We start from the raw sequence: 17,500 nt of genomic DNA, 5'->3' as shown, positions 1-17,500 counted from the left end.
TATAATAAAATATTAATATATCACTTCATTTCAGCTAGTTGCTAATGCATTCTTGTTCAGTTTGAAAATGAAAATGTAATAAATCCTATATAGACATTTTAAAAAGCATTATAACATTGCTAATCAAAGTTAAAGTGAAAACTAAAAAATATTTATAATTTAAAAACCACAGTAATGGTAGTTTTTAAATTGTAAATATTTTTGTTTTCACTTTAACTTTAATTAACGGTAGTATCAGTGGTGTTGTTCGTAGCGTTTATGTAGCAAGTGGCGTCATCGTCCTTAATGAAAACAACCGGTTCGTATAAAATCAGTAATCGTGAACGAGCAGCGCTGATGAAAGCGACAGGTATGATGATGTGGCGGTGTGTTAATTATATCTGTATGTTAAAGTTGATCTGTATCCGTGTCTCCGCAGCAGCTGGATCCTCCTCAGAGAGAGCAGCTGGTCGGCGCGTTGAGTTCAGTCGCCCAGCAGTCCCGCAGACTCACGGACATCAGCTGGCTCGGTCAGCTCATCGACCCGGCCGACGACGAGGTGCGTGACATCCGGCTGTTTCCGGGCGCTCTGCCGCCTCGCTCCAGCCTGAAGCTTGTTTGTTTGTGCTCAGGGCCAGCTGTCGGATTTCTCCAAGCGCGGCCGTAGCGCCAAGTTCCGCCTCGTGCCCAAATTCAAGAAGGACAAGAACAACAAAAACAAGGAGACGTGCGCCGCCCTCAACATGCCAGGTATGACCTTTGACCTCTGGCCTGGTGCGGGGCCGTGCGTGAAGTGTAACACGCGCGTGTGTGTGTGTGTGTGTGTGTGTGTGTGTGTGCGCAGAGTGAATACGTGGGGAGTGGATGAAGTGGGCGTCTGGCTGGAGATGCTCTGCCTGGCCGAGTATAAGGAGATCTTCATCAGACATGATATCAGAGGACCGGAGCTGCTTCAGCTGGAGAGAAGGGACCTGAAGGTACACACACAGATGCATTACCTCTGTGAACATAATTAAGTTAAGTTAATTAGATTTTTTAAAAAAGTGAATATATTGTTTTGATCAGTCATTTATTTTTATTTGGAAATCATTTATAGTAATAAATAAATGGATTTTTGATTTGATTTAAATTGCAAAATGTATTTAATGCAAACAAATACATAAAAATGTATTTAATTAAATAATAATTTATCAAAATAATACATAACTGTTTAAGATAACATTCGTTGAAATTTTAAAATAAACAATTGATGCATTTGAGTTAACGTAAATAAAGAAATTGATCGAATTAAATATAATTTTTAAATAATTAACTAAACTGGATTGAACCTGACCTTTTTTTTTTTACGCAAAATTAAAAAGGTAATAATAATAATTTGATTTCGGTTTAAGTATTGAAATTGAAAACTAAAACCTAAAACTCATTAAAAAAAGGCAAAATAAAATTATTATATTTTTATAACTTAAAGTGAAAACAGAAAATATAAATAACACAACATGTAACATTAAAATACTGTGAGTAAAAAACTATATTGAAACATGCATTTTATAGTAGACACTAAATATTTTTGTATTTGTATTTTACACATTTATAATAGTTTTCACAGTATTAATGAGGTCTTTATTTATGAAAATACATAACTGCCTTTTTGATCACGAGCATTATCAAATGAGCAATATGTACAGATTAAAGTGTGTGTGTGTGTGTGTGTGTGTGTGTGTGTGCGTCAGGATCTGGGAGTGACTAAAGTCGGCCACATGAAGCGGATCCTGCAGGGAATCAGGGACTTGAGTCGAAACAGCACAGCTAGCGAGGCCTAGGCGCTCCGCAGCCAATCAGATGCCTCGTTGGGGCGTGGCGCAGCTTCACCGGCCAATCAAGCGCTCAGTCACGACGCGAGCAGCCATACTCCGCCCCGCGCCCTTCGACCAATCACAGTGCCTTCTGTTCTCCACCTCTGTGACATCATCGCTTTGGGAAGCTGTTTGACTACCTAGAAGGGGGAGGTTTATCAAGGGAGGGTCGAACCGATGCCACAAACTTTAAAGAGCCAATGAAAAATTAGCTGAAGACAAAATGAAAACCAAGTTAACCCTTTTAGATATGCTTTTGCTTAGTTAATGTGACAAATGTTTGTCTTCTAAATCTATCGTCGAAATTTTATAACCATTTTAAGTTCCCGTGACGTCACCAAGGCCCCGTTTAAGCCCTATGAGCAAAGGCCACACTAGCCCCGCCCACTGTGAAATCTCATTGGTCGAAAAAAGCACGCGTGATTACGCATCAGTGGTTTTTGACCAGAGCAGCCAAAAAAAAAAAAGAAGGGCTATCCAATCAAATCCTGATGGATATTATTAGTCCCACCCCCCATTATTTTCCCCATATATTCATATATTCTAAAAGGTCATTTTTTCATAAGTATGCATTTTCATGTTGTCTTGAAACTCTTCAGCTCTGTTCAAAAACTAATGAGCTGCCTTGCTGTTCACTGCCTACATAGACAGCTGCCTTCTTCTCTCTCAAGTCAGATTGAGCACAAAATACAACGTAATTGTGGGTAAAACACTTTTACATTTACGCATTTGGCGGATGCTTTTATCCAAGCGACTTGCATTTAAGGTATAAAAATAAGTATAAGTTAAATTATTCAATTAACGAATATAAAACAAAATACAATTACAATAAATCATTAAAATAAAAAATATTAATGCAATTATAGAATTGATATCTAAATATCTAGAGTTTGGCATTGCATTCAAGAAATAAAATGAGTGTAAAATTAAATTAAATAAATTACAATAAATTAATAAAATAAATACAGTTATAAAATGTATTGTAATATGCAAAAAAATGGTTTCCCTCCCAAATATTTGCATTTATGAATTTGGCAGACATGTTAACATTGCATTCAAGAAATAAAATAAATAATTAAATACATTTGATCGAATAATAAATACTGTAAAATTGATTTTATTGAAGGATTTATCGATTATTTGCGTTCAGCAGACGCTTTTCTACAAAGCAGTCTTTTCGTTTTAATTGCAATTTTGTTTGCCGTTCCGTTCACCGATTCGTTCCATCGCTGAAATAGTCATAATCTCTCCGCTCTATCGTACGCGCGATGCTACCTTACAGAAGGTGTGGACGCCTTCTAATGCTGCCTAGGTAGGGAGCTCGTTCTGTTTGTGAAGGTGAATAGACCTTTAACGTGTTGCGACAATCAGCCGTGTCGACTTATCGAACTCGACCAATCAAACGCTCCGCCGCCGCCCTGCCCGCCCTCCACTTCCCGGGCGCCTTAACGTTTCCACCAGCATTCGAGGAATCTCATATCAGCCCTCTCCGCTCTCTAGTGTGCACGCCAGACGTAACGAGCTAAACGCCTAGCGAAACACAAAAGCTCTGTGGGAAGGCGACAGAGGAGAAACATTCCTTTAAAACAGGCGTTTCGCAGATAGCTCACGCGCGCCGATGGCACAGTATTTCGCGGTTTTTAACCAAGGTGACGCGGTGGCGGCGCTCTCTTTTATGTAAATCGAAGACGGCGCTAGCCCCGCCCACTGCTCAATCTCATTGGTCGAAAACTCCGATCGCGCAGCAGTGGTTTTCAACCGGGGTGCTTCGAAATGATTTCAAAACAAAGCATTAAAAAAGGGCCAAAAACTGCTTTATTAAACCATTTTATGAAAATTATGATTTTTTTGTAGTTATATCAAGCTCTAAAACTAAAGTTTTTATATTTATGCATTTATTTAAAAAAAAAAAAAAAGCATTCATGCCAGTGCTTTTACCCCAAGCGACTTGCATTCGAGGTACAAAATAAATAATAATAAATCATACAGTTCCAAGCTGTAAAATATTTAAGCAGGTCGAAATTGTAACACTTTACAATAAGGTTCGTTAGTAAACTATATTAGTTAACGTGAACTACTTTTTGAACAATACAGCATTGTGCAGCATTTATTAATCATAATTTCAGCATTATTAAAATCACGAGTTTGTTCATATTAGTTAACGAGATGCATAGTAACACAAACTAACGGTAAGCGACTGTGTTTTTTATGAACTAACGTTAATCATCGCTCATCGTTCGTTGATGTTAAGTGACTAAATAACACCTTATTGTGAAGTGTTACCACCTTAGGGTCAGAAAGGTCGAGAACCACTGCTGTTTATTAGAAGTACGATTGTTTTGTTGTAATTGAGCTGCTACTAGTTTACCACGTTGTTAACTTCTTCTTCGAGGTCGGTTAGTGAGGACGTTGTGTGGACAGACGCAGTCCGTCGTGCCTGGTTTGAACAAAAACATGAAATACTATACACCATGCCATACAAACTTGTCACAGTCGCCTTGGCAACAGAGAGAAATGTTTTCTATGGTGTGTTTCTAAACGCTTTTTTTTTTTTTTTTTTACAAACTCTTCTGGGATTGAGCATTGACCGTGTCTGAGACAAACACTGTCTTTACCCTTTAACTGCTTTGCACACTTCAGTGTGTGTGTGTGTGTGTGTGTTTCTCTCTCCTTCACATCCAGTCTTAGTCGAATCAGACTCATATCATGTCGTTTCGGACTCCAGGGGCGTCCGATCTCTCTGACTGTTAAGTATTTATTTTATTGTTAAGTTATAACTTACATCCATGTGACGCTGTCCATCTCTCGTTTTTGTTGTTTTATTTTTTTTTTTATTTTTTGTATATAGGCCATTAGTAAGAATGTAAATAACTTGTTACTGTACAGTGAAACTGTCTGTATTAAAACAAGGTCTGTGTAACTCTAAACCGCTGTCTTTTGTGTGTTTTTTTTTTTTTTTTTTTTTGCTGAGCAAGTCATTGTTTTATTAAAACTTTTACTATAAGAAATGCAAACTAATTTGTATATTTTATTCTATTTTAAATTATAAAAGCAATATTTGAATTAAATATTTATATTTAAAGGCATATTTAAATTTAAAAATATTTATATTTAATTTTAAGACATTCAATTAGTTTCAGAAAAGTTATTTAAAATTTGTCATACCATACATATTACTTTTATACATTCATTTTTCATTTAATCAAAAATATGTTTTAGAAAAGCAGTAATTTAAATGTGTATTTTTTAATAATAATTTAAACGTTAATTTATTACACATCATAAATTACATTTGTATGTCATAATACTGTACATGTAATTTTATTTTCATTACAAAAAATAGAATAGTAGTTTATAATTATTGCTGAATAATACTCATTTACAAGAAAATGATTATAATTAAGTACATGGTATTGTATTGTCAAAACAATTATTATTTTTATTAAAATACATTTTAAATAATTGTATAATAGTAATTTAATAAAAATATATTATAAACAATCTATTACAAATAGTTACTGCAAATCTAAAAATACGGCATTAAATTTAAAAATAATTGTAAAAATTAAGAAACAAAAATGGGTCCTATTTTCAGATACATTTTTAATAATTATTGTATAAATACTATTACCATAACAATTTCTCAGAGTACAAAAGAAAAAATATCGAACTAAATCTGCATATATTGCAAATAAATTGCATATATTTTACTGAAGAAAATGAAAAACATTTTTGCGTTGGCGGGAATCGAACCCGGGTCAACTGCTTGGAAGGCAGCTATGCTAACCACTATACCACCAACGCTTGATAGCATCCAGACATCTTCAATAATTTTTAAAATATATAACTATGTATTTGTTCTTTTTAAAGCGTTAAGGGTGCTGTTTTACGATTATAATAATAACACCCAGCCGCATAAATCATGATATATTTAATGGCATTAAACACAATTTCGTAAATTTCCTCCTCAAATTCATTCAGCTAGCATTAGCCTGTTAGCTGTTGCATTCAAACACACACACACACACACACACACTTGCAAACAGCGCCTTTCCCTCGATCTGCTGTTTTGGTCTGTTTTATCCTAAAAGTCAAACCCTAGATCTTTGGGAATACCTGTGTGATTATATTTATTTATTTTAGCGTTTATCTGCTAGTACACCTGTGTGATTTAATCGGACTATCGGGTGTATTTTTTGTGGTTTATCAGAAGCTAGCAGGCGTTTCATCTCAGACTATTATTCACTTTTGGTTCAGAAATGGATTTATTTGGTGATCTTCCGGAACCTACAAATGATCCAGGTGGGTTCGTGTAATAATAATATAATATTAATCATGTTGCATGTGTGACAGGAGTTAGGATCAGGGATTTAGACAGTTAATTTTACGTAAACGTGGATACAGTGAGTGCTGGCTTCAAAAATGTCTACAAAAATAAACAATATTGTGCCTAGTTCAATAACTAAATTAATGGGATTATCTTATATATGCATGCACACATAGCTGCCCGTTTTGAGAATATGTATACTGCATAAGCGTTGAATTTTTATGTGAATGCATGGAAATGTCTGCGTTTCAAATCCTAGTGATCCTACCTCACAAGTGTGCTTGAAAAATGCAGCCTTGGTGGCCTGTATTTATGGATGCAGATGCTTGGTTTGGACGTAGTTAAGTGGTTAAGCCTGTGTAAGGACTGGTGTTAATTCTGAAGTTTTATTGAACAGTTCTTGTTAAAGCCCAGCAGCCGGAGGAGGACACAGAGGAGGACCGAGGAGAGAAGAGGAAGAGAGACGTCTGCTCGGAGGAGGCGGAGGTGGAAGACACGAAACAAGAGGAAAAGAAAGTTTGTAAAGGTTTTCAGCTTTCCAGGCACATTGTGTTGCTGAAAGAGAGTGTGTTTGAGGTGTGTGTGTGTGTGTGTGTGTGTGTGTGTGTGTGTGTGTGTGTTTGCAATGAGGGAGGAGAGGTCTGTGATGATCTTGGTCTCTGTCTGTTTGTTGTGTTCCAGCAGATCTCGCGAAGCTGACAGGTTTTGTCTCAGCGAGACGCGGTGAACGAGAGGAGATGCAAGATGCTCATGTCCTGCTTCCAGATCTGACATCCACCAACCTCCCCTCACACGTGTGAGCTATCTATCTATCTATCTGTCTGTCTGTCTATCTATCTATCTATCTATCTATCTATCTATCTATCTGTCTGTCTGTCTGTCTGTCTGTCTATCAAGTTCTAGTTGCTTTTATTGCCGTGATATTTTTGTACAGTAGTGCCAAAAACATTTAAATATGGAATAAAATACTGAATATGATTACAATGTCATAGTAAAAAGGAGATGAGTAGTAAATTTGAGAAAATAATCGAATACAACAGAATAAAAATAACAGCAGACAGTAGTTTTAATATTACATAATTGCAATTATACAGAATTAACAATGTCAAATAAAGCAAATGGATTCAATGTCTCTCTCTCTCTCTCTGTCTCTCTCTCTCTCTCTCTCTCTCTCTCTCTCTCTCTCTCTCTCTCTCTCTCTCTCTCTCTCTCTCTCTCTCTCTCTCTCTCTCTCTCTCTCTCTCTCTCTCTCTCTCTCTCTCTCTCTCTCTCTCTCTCTCTCTCTCTCTCTCTCTCTCTCTCTCTCTCTCTCTCTCTCTCTCTCTCTCTCTCTCTCTCTCTCTCTCTCTCTCTCTCTCTCTCTCTCTCTCTCTCTCTCTCTCTCTCTCTCTCTCTCTCTCTCTCTCTCTCTCTCTCTCTCTCTCTCTCTCTCTCTCTCTCTCTCTCTCTCTCTCTCTCTCTCTCTCTCTCTCTCTCTCTCTCTCTCTCTCTCTCTCTCTCTCTCTCTCTCTCTCTCTCTCTCTCTCTCTCTCTCTCTCTCTCTCTCTCTCTCTCTCTGTCTCTCTCTCTCTCTCTCTCTCTCTCTCTCTCTCTGTCTCTCTGTCTCTCTCTCTCTCTCTCTCTCTCTCTCTCTCTCTCTCTCTCTCTCTCTCTCTCATCTCGTCTTGCTTACGCTGTGTTTGATGGTCACGGTGGATCTCGAGCGTCACAGTTTGCTGCTGAGAATCTCCATCAGACGCTGCTCAACAAATTTCCAAAAGGTAAAGCCCACCCCCCCGATCTTCGTCACACTCACATCTACAGTAACGAGCCGTTCCCATAATGCATCATGGTTTACAGGTGACGTGGAGAACTTGGAGAAGCTGGTGAGGAAGTGTCTCATGGAAACCTTCCGTCAGACTGATGAGGATTTTCTGAAAAAAGCCTCCAGCCAGTGAGTTCTGATTGAATTGATTTTGCTGGATTTGAAATGAAGTCAAGTGGAAACACTGTGTGTGTGTGTGTCTCTGTGTCTGTATGTGTCTCTGTGTGTGTCTCTGTGTGTTTGTGTGTGTGTGTCTGTGTGTCTGTGTGTGTGTCTGTGTGTGTGTCTGTGTGTGTGTGTGTCTGTGTGTGTCTGTGTGTCTGTGTGTCTGTGTGTCTGTGTGTCTGTGTGTGTGTGTGTGTGTGTGTGTGTGTGTGTGTGTGTCTGTGTGTCTGTGTGTGTGTGTGTGTGTGTGTGTGTGTTTGCAGGAAACCCGCGTGGAAGGACGGCTCGACGGCCACATGTATGCTGGTGGTTGATGATGTTCTATATGTAGCGAACCTGGGAGACAGTAGAGTAAGTTCCTTAAAACATCAGAATTCTTCTGATTTCACTTAAACCCCAGCGTGAAACATCTTAATGTTTTGTGTGCATCAGGCAGTGCTGTGTCGTTTGGAGCAGGCTGAGGATTCTGGGAAAAGGAAGTGTGTGACTCTGGCTCTCAGTAAGGAGCACAACCCCACCATATATGAGGAGCGCATGAGGATTCAGAGAGCAGGCGGCTCGGTCAGGTGTGTGTGTGTGTGTCTGCGTGCGTGTGTGTGTATGACAGTTGTATGACAGTGTGTCTGTGCGTGTCTGTGTGTGTGTGTGTGTGTGCGTGAGTGTGTATGACAGTGTGTCTGTCTATGTGTGTGTGTGTCTGTGTGTGTGTGTGTCTGTGCATGTCTGTGTGTGTGTGTGTGTGTGTCTGTGTGCGTGAGTGTGTATGACAGTGTCTGTCTATGTGTGTCTGTGTTTGTGCGTGTCTGTGTGTGTGTCTGTGTGCGTGAGTGTGTATGACAGTGTGTCTGTCTATGTGTGTGTGTGTGTGTGTGTGTGTGTCTGTGTGTTGTATGTGTGTGTCTGTGCATGTCTGTGTGCGTATATGACAGTGTGTCTGTCTGTGTGTGTGTGTGCGCGCGTGACTGTGCATGTCTGTGTATGTGTGTCTTTGTGTGGGTGTGTCTGTGTGTATCTGTCTTTGTGTGTGTCTGTATATGCACGTCAGTGTCTGTGTGTGTTAGTGTGCATGTCTGTGTGTGTTTATGTCAGTGTGTGCGTATGTGTGTGTGTGTGTGTCTGTGTATCTGTGTCTGTATGTGTGTGCCCGTGTGTGTGTGTGTCTGTCTTTATGTGTGTCTGTATACGCCCGTCTGTGTCTATGTCAGTGTCTGTGTGCGTGTCTTTGTCTGTGTGTGTCTGTGTGTGTGTGTGTGTGTGTGTGTGAGAGGTTCTGGGATAACCGGGTGTGTGTTTTCAGGGACGGCCGTGTTCTGGGAGTGCTGGAAGTGTCTCGTTCCATCGGTGTGGTCAGTATAAGCGCTGTGGAGTGATCTCTACTCCAGACGTGCGCCGGTGTCAGCTCAGTCGAAATGACCGGTGGGTTTAAGACAGGAACGCTGTTTATAAGAGAGCATTCTCACTATAGTCTATAGACTTTATTTGAAGGATTTAGTGTTGTTGTGTGTCCTTTTAGATTTGTTCTCTTGGCATGTGATGGGCTTTTTAAAGTGTTTTTCTGGAGACGAGGCCGTTCAGTTCGTCCTCAACATTCTGGAGGTATTTTAATGCACGTTAAATATTTTTTTATTTGTTTGTATTTTCTGTTTATTTATTATTATGTAGTAAATATTATTTTTATTTACTTAATCTAGCCAAAAAAAATACTGAAAGAAAATGACAAAAACATTGTTTAAAAATAATAGTTTGTTTACTTTTTTATATTATACAATAAAACATTTTTTATTTATTAATTATTTTTATTACAAAATAATATGTTTATTATTTTCATTTCGTTTTAATAATAAAAACTACGCTGGCGTTTAAAAAGCTAACGAAAAATGGAAGTGATGAAACAAAAGTACTACAAATAATTATAAATTATAATGAAAATGAAAAAGAAAATATTAATAATGTAATAATATCTTATTTCTGCTATGTTTACTGTATGTTAAAATGGTTTTGCTGTTTTAGAATGAGACCGTGGAGCAGAAGGAGGGGCAGAGTGAGGAGGCGGGACGATTTGAGGCAGCTTGTCAGCGATTGGCCAGTGAAGCTGTGAGGCGGGGCAGTGCGGACAATGTCACTGTTATTCTCGTCTCTATTGAGTTCTAACATCATTACACACACACACACTCACACACACACACACACACACACACACACACATGCACACACACTCACACACACACACACACTCTTTTCTGTCACACAGATACACATGAATGCATGAATTCAGAGGAAGTACATTGTGCTGAAACAAAAATGAGGTTTATTATAGAGATGTTTGAATCTCAACTTGATTTTATAATTTTTTTTTCCAAAGCAGGGCTTTTGAAAACACTGTGTCAGATTTTAGTATTTGTGTTGTTTGGCGTCAAATACTAAACAATAAACTTTTGTACAATCTCAAAATATCTCTGTCCTTTCTGAGTTCTGATGTATGTAAGCCAATGTGTACTGACTGTTTATTAAACAATTTCTTATTTTAGGGCTTTGTTTTAATTTATTTAGTCTGCAATTTTGTGTAAACATTAGGTAAAGGGGTTGTTTATTGCACGTGTGGGATTTTCTTTTCTATTAAGTTACATTTTCTTTTACTTTAGATTTTATTTATTTTTATTTTAACCCTGTTGTATTTTAGTTTCTTTTCCAGATTTTATTCTATTTGAAATTTTATTTTAGATTTCATTTTTATTTTAACATTTTTATAATTAGTTAAAAATTAAATATACTTTTATTTTTAGTTTAGTTTTATTAGTAGTTTTATTTAATTGTATTTTAATTGTATCTATGTTTTTTTTTTATTTATGCATTGAACAACTGAACAACATATACAAAATACTACAATAGACAATACAAAGCCAGGGACACAAAGAAGAGGGATTAAATAAAAATATTAATTAAATACGAGAAAAAAAAAAACACAATCAAAGCCTTCAGATCACTCAAAAATTTAAAGAGAGAGCACCACTTGGACAGTTTTGATCGCCTTTCTATTAGTGCTTCTTTAAATAGTATAAAAATAGTTTTCCAGTTCTTTATAAAACACATTAAAACAGGTTTTCTATTAGAAAGTGTACATTATGAATGTAAAACTTCAGTAATAAAATGAGTAGATTAATAACAAAAGTTTCGTTATTCACATCACCTCGGCTGAAACATCCAAAAGCAAAAAAAATAAGTCTACTTTTATTTTTAATTTAGTTTTTATTAGTAGTTTTATTTAATTGTATTTTAGATGTTATTTTCTATCTATCTATCTATCTATCTATCTATCTATCTATCTATCTATCTATCTATCTATTTATATATCTCTCCTTTCATCTATCTATCTATCTATCTATCTATCTATCTATCTATCTATCTATCTATCTATCCCTCCTTTCATCTATCTATCTATCTATCTATCTATCTATCTATCTATCTATCTATCTATCTATCTATCCCTCCTTTCATCTATCTATCTATCTATCTATCTATCTATCTATCCCTCCTTTCATCTATCTATCTATCTATCTATCTATCTATCTATCTATCTATCTATCTATCTATCTATCTATCTATCTATCTATCCCTCCTTTCATCTATCTATCTATCTATCCCTCATTTCATCTATCTATCTATCTATCTATCTATCTATATATCTATCTATCTATCTATCCATCCTTTCATCTATCTGTCTATCTATCTATCTATCTATCTATCTATCTATCCCTCCTTTCATCTATCTATCTATCTATCTATCTATCTATCTATCTATCTATCTATCTATCTATCTATCTATCTATCCCTCATTTCATCTATCTATCTATCTATCTATCTATCTATCTATCTATCTATCTATCTATCTATCTTCAGCGTTTGTTTTACGTCATCTCTCGTGCTTTTATTTTGAAACGCTAGACCGGACATCCTGAGCGCCCCTGACTTCCGTCACCGGAAAAGCAACCCGCGTCAACATGAACAAACCCCTCCGCCGCTGTCAACCCAGCTCGAGACAGACTCAAACACCGGGGAGAACCTGAACGGTACGGTTTAATGAGTCGCGCGCGTCAGCGCGGTCCACGTCCAGCGTCGTCGGCGGCGCGTGATGCAGCGCGGGTTCGCCGCGAGTCCGTCGTTTAGCGGCTCTGAGGTAATAACGGTCCACGGATGATGATCTGCGCCGGAGACCGCGATGCGCTCGGTGTGTCCGTGCTTCAGGCCTCCTGCGGGAATCAGTCGTGTCTGGATAACGTCTTATAGTGCGTCAAACTGTTGTTACAAACACTGAGTTCATAAGGAAGGAGCGAAACATGGACGCTTTCCTGGACTTTGAGGAGTGCATCAGGGACTCGCCTGCGTTCAGGTATTAACATCGCACTCATAAAACGCTACGGTTCCTCAGATGTGCGTAAAACAGACCCGACTTTAATAAAAATGAATTTATTAAACTGGTTTTAATGGGTAGTTGACGTGAGGTGCTGTATTCCATCTAAACAGCATTTAATTAAATTGTGCAAAAGAAGAAACGAAAAAAATAAATAGTGCAAAAATGAAGAAAAGCTTGCTAATGTAAATCTAAAATGTTCCTCTATACATATAAAAAGGCTTATGAATATATGTTTTGTAAACTACCCATCATGCTTTTGGGCTGCATGTGTCAGCTACCAGGTTAATGTGTGTGTGTGTGTGTGTGTGTGTGTGTGTGTGTGTGTTCGCAGGCAGTCTCTGGATAAATGTGAGAGCGATGTTGCAGAACTGGAGAGCCGTGTGGAGAAAGTAAGATGTCCAGGCATATAAAGGGGTCGTTTTGTTATGTATTTTTCTATTCTATTTTTTAGATTTATTATATTCATATTTTAGTTAATATATTTTATTATAGCCATGTTTTATGGCATATTTCACATGCTTTTTTACGTATAGTAATATTTTAATTTGTTTTATATTATACCATTTCATGGTAATGTTTTAAATCAAATTGTAGTGTATAGTTTTGTATTTATTAGAGTGCTGTCAAATAATTAATTACAAAAATATTTATTACATTTTTTTAAAATGTATTATATATATTATATATATATTATATATTATATATATATTATATATTATATATTATATATATATTATATATATTATATAATATATATTATATATATATATTATCTATTATATATAATATATATATATGCATGTATATGTTTAAGATATGTTGTTTATGTATTAAATAATATAATTATATGTAAATACTGTATGTGTGTATTTACATATACATAATAAATATACACAGTACACTTTTACTTTGTACTTTGTAAAAAAAAAAAAAATTCAATAATTGCAGTTATTATTATACGCATGCTTCATAATAATAATTTAAGACTTCATTTAGTTGCATTTTTTTTTTTTTACATCTGTTATATATTATCATAGCTATGTTTTATATTGTATATCAAACGAATACGCTTAGACTTGATTTGTGGTATTTTATCTTTTATTTAGCGTATTGTTTTTTTTCGTGACCGTTATAATTGATGTTGCTCCAGCCGTCTGATGTGAAAACTTCCAATGAAAGCGATGTTCTGGCGTCCGTTGTCAGGTGATGAAGCTGTGCGGTCAGATGGTGGAGGCGGGTCAGAACTACACCTCCTGCAACCAGCTCTTCCTCTCAGGCCTGGCCGAGTTCACGGCGTATCATAAGAGCGACGGCGTTATTCTGGTGAGCGCTAGTGTCTGAGTCGAGCTCTCTGATCCGACGGCTCCCGCTGACCTCTGATTGTTTGTTTCTGCAGAACTGCTTGCGTCAGTTCAACCAGGGTCTGCAGGAAATGATCCAGTTTCAGACGGTGAGTGTGTTTTTTGAAATGAACATTAATGCATAATCTGAAAGCTGAATAGATGAGCTTTGCGTGGATGTGTGGTTTATATATTGGACTGCATTTTGAGAGATAAGAGAGAAAACTGTTTGAAAATCTAAGTATAAATATTGAGAAAATACCTTTAAATTGTCTGGCTGAAATTCTTAGCAATGCATATTGCAGGTTTTAATATATTTGTGGTAGGAATCTTATCATAATGGAAGATGATCTTTGTTTAATATCATGATAATATTGGGCATAAAAGAAAAATGGATCATTTTGACCCATAAAATGCACTTTTAGCTATTGCTAGAATTATACATGTGCTGCTGATGACTGCCTTTGTGCTCCAGACTCAGATGTGTGTATAAAAAAAAGCATGTGTTTTTTTGCAGATGCTGTTTGATCAGACTCAGAGAGCCATTACCCAGCAGCTCACAAACCTGCTTTCACAGTATGACACTCTCACACTCAAGCTCTCACACACTCAAGCTCTCACACACTCAAGCTCTCACACACTCAAGCTCTCACACACTCAAGCTCTCACACACTCAAGCTCTCACACACTCAAGCTCTCACACACTCAAGCTCTCACACACTCAAGCTCTCACACTAACTCACTCACTCTCACACACACACGCTCACACACTAACTCACTCACACACTCACTTTCACACACATTCACTCAAACAAACACACACTAACTCATTCACTCACACAAACACATCACACACACCCTCACTCACTCACACACACACACACACACACACACACATCACACACACACTCAAGCTCACACACTAACTCACTCACACAAACACTTACATCACTCTCACTCACTCTCGCGCACACACACTCGCACACACACACACTTACATCACTCTCACTCACTCTCGCGCACACACACTCGCACACACACTCACACATACTCACTCACTCACTCACTCACACAAACACTTACATCACTCACTCTCACACACACTCGCATCACACACGCTCACACACTAACTCACTCACACACTCACTCTCACACACATTCACTCAAACAAACACACACTAACTCACTCACTCACACAAACACATCACTCTCACACACTCACTCTCACACACTCACTCTCACACACATTCACACTAACTCATTCACTCACACACACAAACACATCACACACACCCTCACTCACGCACACCCTCACTCACGCACACCCTCACTCACGCACACCCTCACTCACGCACACCTCACTCACGCACACCCTCACTCACGCACACCCTCACTCACGCACACCTCACTCACGCACACACATCACTCACGCACACACATCACTCACGCACACACATCACTCACGCACACACATCACTCACGCACACACATCACACACGCACACACATCACACACACACTCAAGCTCACACACACACACACATCACACACACACTCAAGCTCACACACACACACATCACACAAACACTTACATCACTCGCACACACACTCGCACACACACACACACACACACACACACACTCACACACACACTCGCACACACACACTCGCACACACACACTCGCACACACACACTCGCACACACACACTCGCACACACTCACTCACACACACTCACTCACACACACACACACACACACACACACACACACACACACACTCACTCACTCACATAAACACTTACATCACTCACTCACACACACACACACTCACTCACACACACACTCAAGCTCACACACTAACTCACTCACACAAACACTTACATTACTCACTCTCACACACACTCTCACACACACACACACACACACACACACACACACACACACACACACACACACACACACACTTTTAACTGTATTAAAATGTTTGTTCTGTCTCAGGTTTGTGCCGCAGATTCGTGACACTCGGCGTGAGTTTGTCCGGATCGGAGACGATCTCGATGCTGCTGTTGTGAAAAACGCTCAGGTCAGTCGACACAAACCCGCTGACGCTGAGCGAGCGACTCACCTGCTGCTCGCCACACGCAAGTGTTACCAACACTTCGCCCTGGACTACTGCCTGCAGGTATTTCATCACTCCACTTCTACAGGGCTGGTTTTTAGCATCATTGAGAGACAATCAAAGTTTTTATTATTTGTAATTGTGACATGTTTTTATATATTCTGTTTTAATGTTCATTTTTTTATAAAACTTTGGTTATTTTTTTAGTTAGTTAGCATGTTTTATTTGTCCGCTCGACTCGCTCTCCTCACTTGCTAAATTAAATCTGATCTTTACGCGACTGTCGTTCGTTCGATGCGCTGCATTAAGCAGCCACATTCAGTTTTAAACTAAATTATTTTTATTATAAAAATGGAAACGACTGTGTCACGGTGGGCAAGTGACGTAACCGGTGTTGCAGCTTAACACTGGTATCATCGCCAACACGTCTATCACAGCGAGCCTAAGAAACGTTCATGTTGCCATGGCAACTAAATGGGGAGGGGGAGTTTAAGGTTTTAAAATAATAATAATAATAATAATAATACATTTTTAATTTTATGATTTGCATTTTGTTTTTAATTTTTAGTAAATTTAATTTTTAGCAATTTAAAACTTTTATTTAAAATTGAGTATTTTTATTAATTTTATGTAGGTTTAGTTAGTTATTTTAGCTAAATAAAATGCGTTTTTCTCATAGGAGTCAGTAGGTTTGTTCTCTTGGCAGAAGAGTGAAGTTTTATCAGTACATCATGATGTCAGCACCCACAGGACTGAAGCTGATTGGCTGCCTCGTGTTGTTTGTTTTGACTCAGATCCTGTTAACTCTGGACTGATATACTCGAGTTACACATCACTCAAATATCACCTCAGACGATCAGCTCAAATGTTTCTTTTAAATCTCAATGTTAATCTGATGTCTTATGTTAAGGTTTTTTCCAATATTTATGTTGTAGTATTATTTTATGTATTTATTAATTTATTGGGGACAAATAAGGTGTTTATTTTAGGCATTTATCCTAGAATAATATATATATATATATATATATATATATATATATATATATATATATATATATATATATATATATATATATATATATATATATATATATATATATAAATATAAATAAATAAAATAATGTTTGTTTTTGTAGGGAGAAATAAAATATTTTAATACGGAGAAAATCACCCAGAGAAATTACCTTAGACTAATATATATATGTATGTGTATATATGTATGTGTATATGTATATGTTTAAAAAAATTATTAATAAATATATATATATATATATATATATATATATATATATATATATATATATATATATATATATATATATATAATTTTTTTTTATTTATTATATGTTATTATTTGTTGTTAGGGAGAAATGCACCCTGAGAAATGTTCACCAGAACCAATTTTACCAGAGAGAAATATAAATATTTTTTTCTTTTCTTGCAGCTGAATAATTTCAAGGTGCAGCAGAAGTTGGATATTCTGAATTCGGTGAGCTGTGATT

At 37.2% G+C, this 17,500-nt stretch overlaps 1 non-coding gene and 3 pseudogenes across 1 annotated transcript; 3 read left to right on the top strand and 1 right to left on the bottom strand.

The window, feature by feature from the left end:
- The window catches only part of LOC122324063, a 15,147-nt pseudogene extending 13,318 nt beyond the window's left edge, over positions 1-1,829 (top strand).
- Positions 1,830-5,565: 3,736 nt separating this feature from the next.
- Positions 5,566-5,636, bottom strand: trnag-ucc. Its single transcript has one exon. It is a non-coding gene; the product is annotated as a tRNA-Gly (tRNA).
- Positions 5,637-5,844: 208 nt separating this feature from the next.
- On the top strand, positions 5,845-10,578 carry LOC122323459 (annotated as a pseudogene).
- Positions 10,579-12,082: 1,504 nt separating this feature from the next.
- LOC122323931 overlaps positions 12,083-17,500 on the top strand; it is a 16,955-nt pseudogene continuing 11,537 nt past the window's right edge.

This window comes from Puntigrus tetrazona, chromosome 19 (assembly GCF_018831695.1).
Source record: "Puntigrus tetrazona isolate hp1 chromosome 19, ASM1883169v1, whole genome shotgun sequence".
NCBI classification, from domain to species: domain Eukaryota; kingdom Metazoa; phylum Chordata; class Actinopteri; order Cypriniformes; family Cyprinidae; genus Puntigrus; species Puntigrus tetrazona.
Note: the sequence above shows the minus strand (reverse complement) of the source record. Positions and strands in the feature narration are given on the sequence as shown.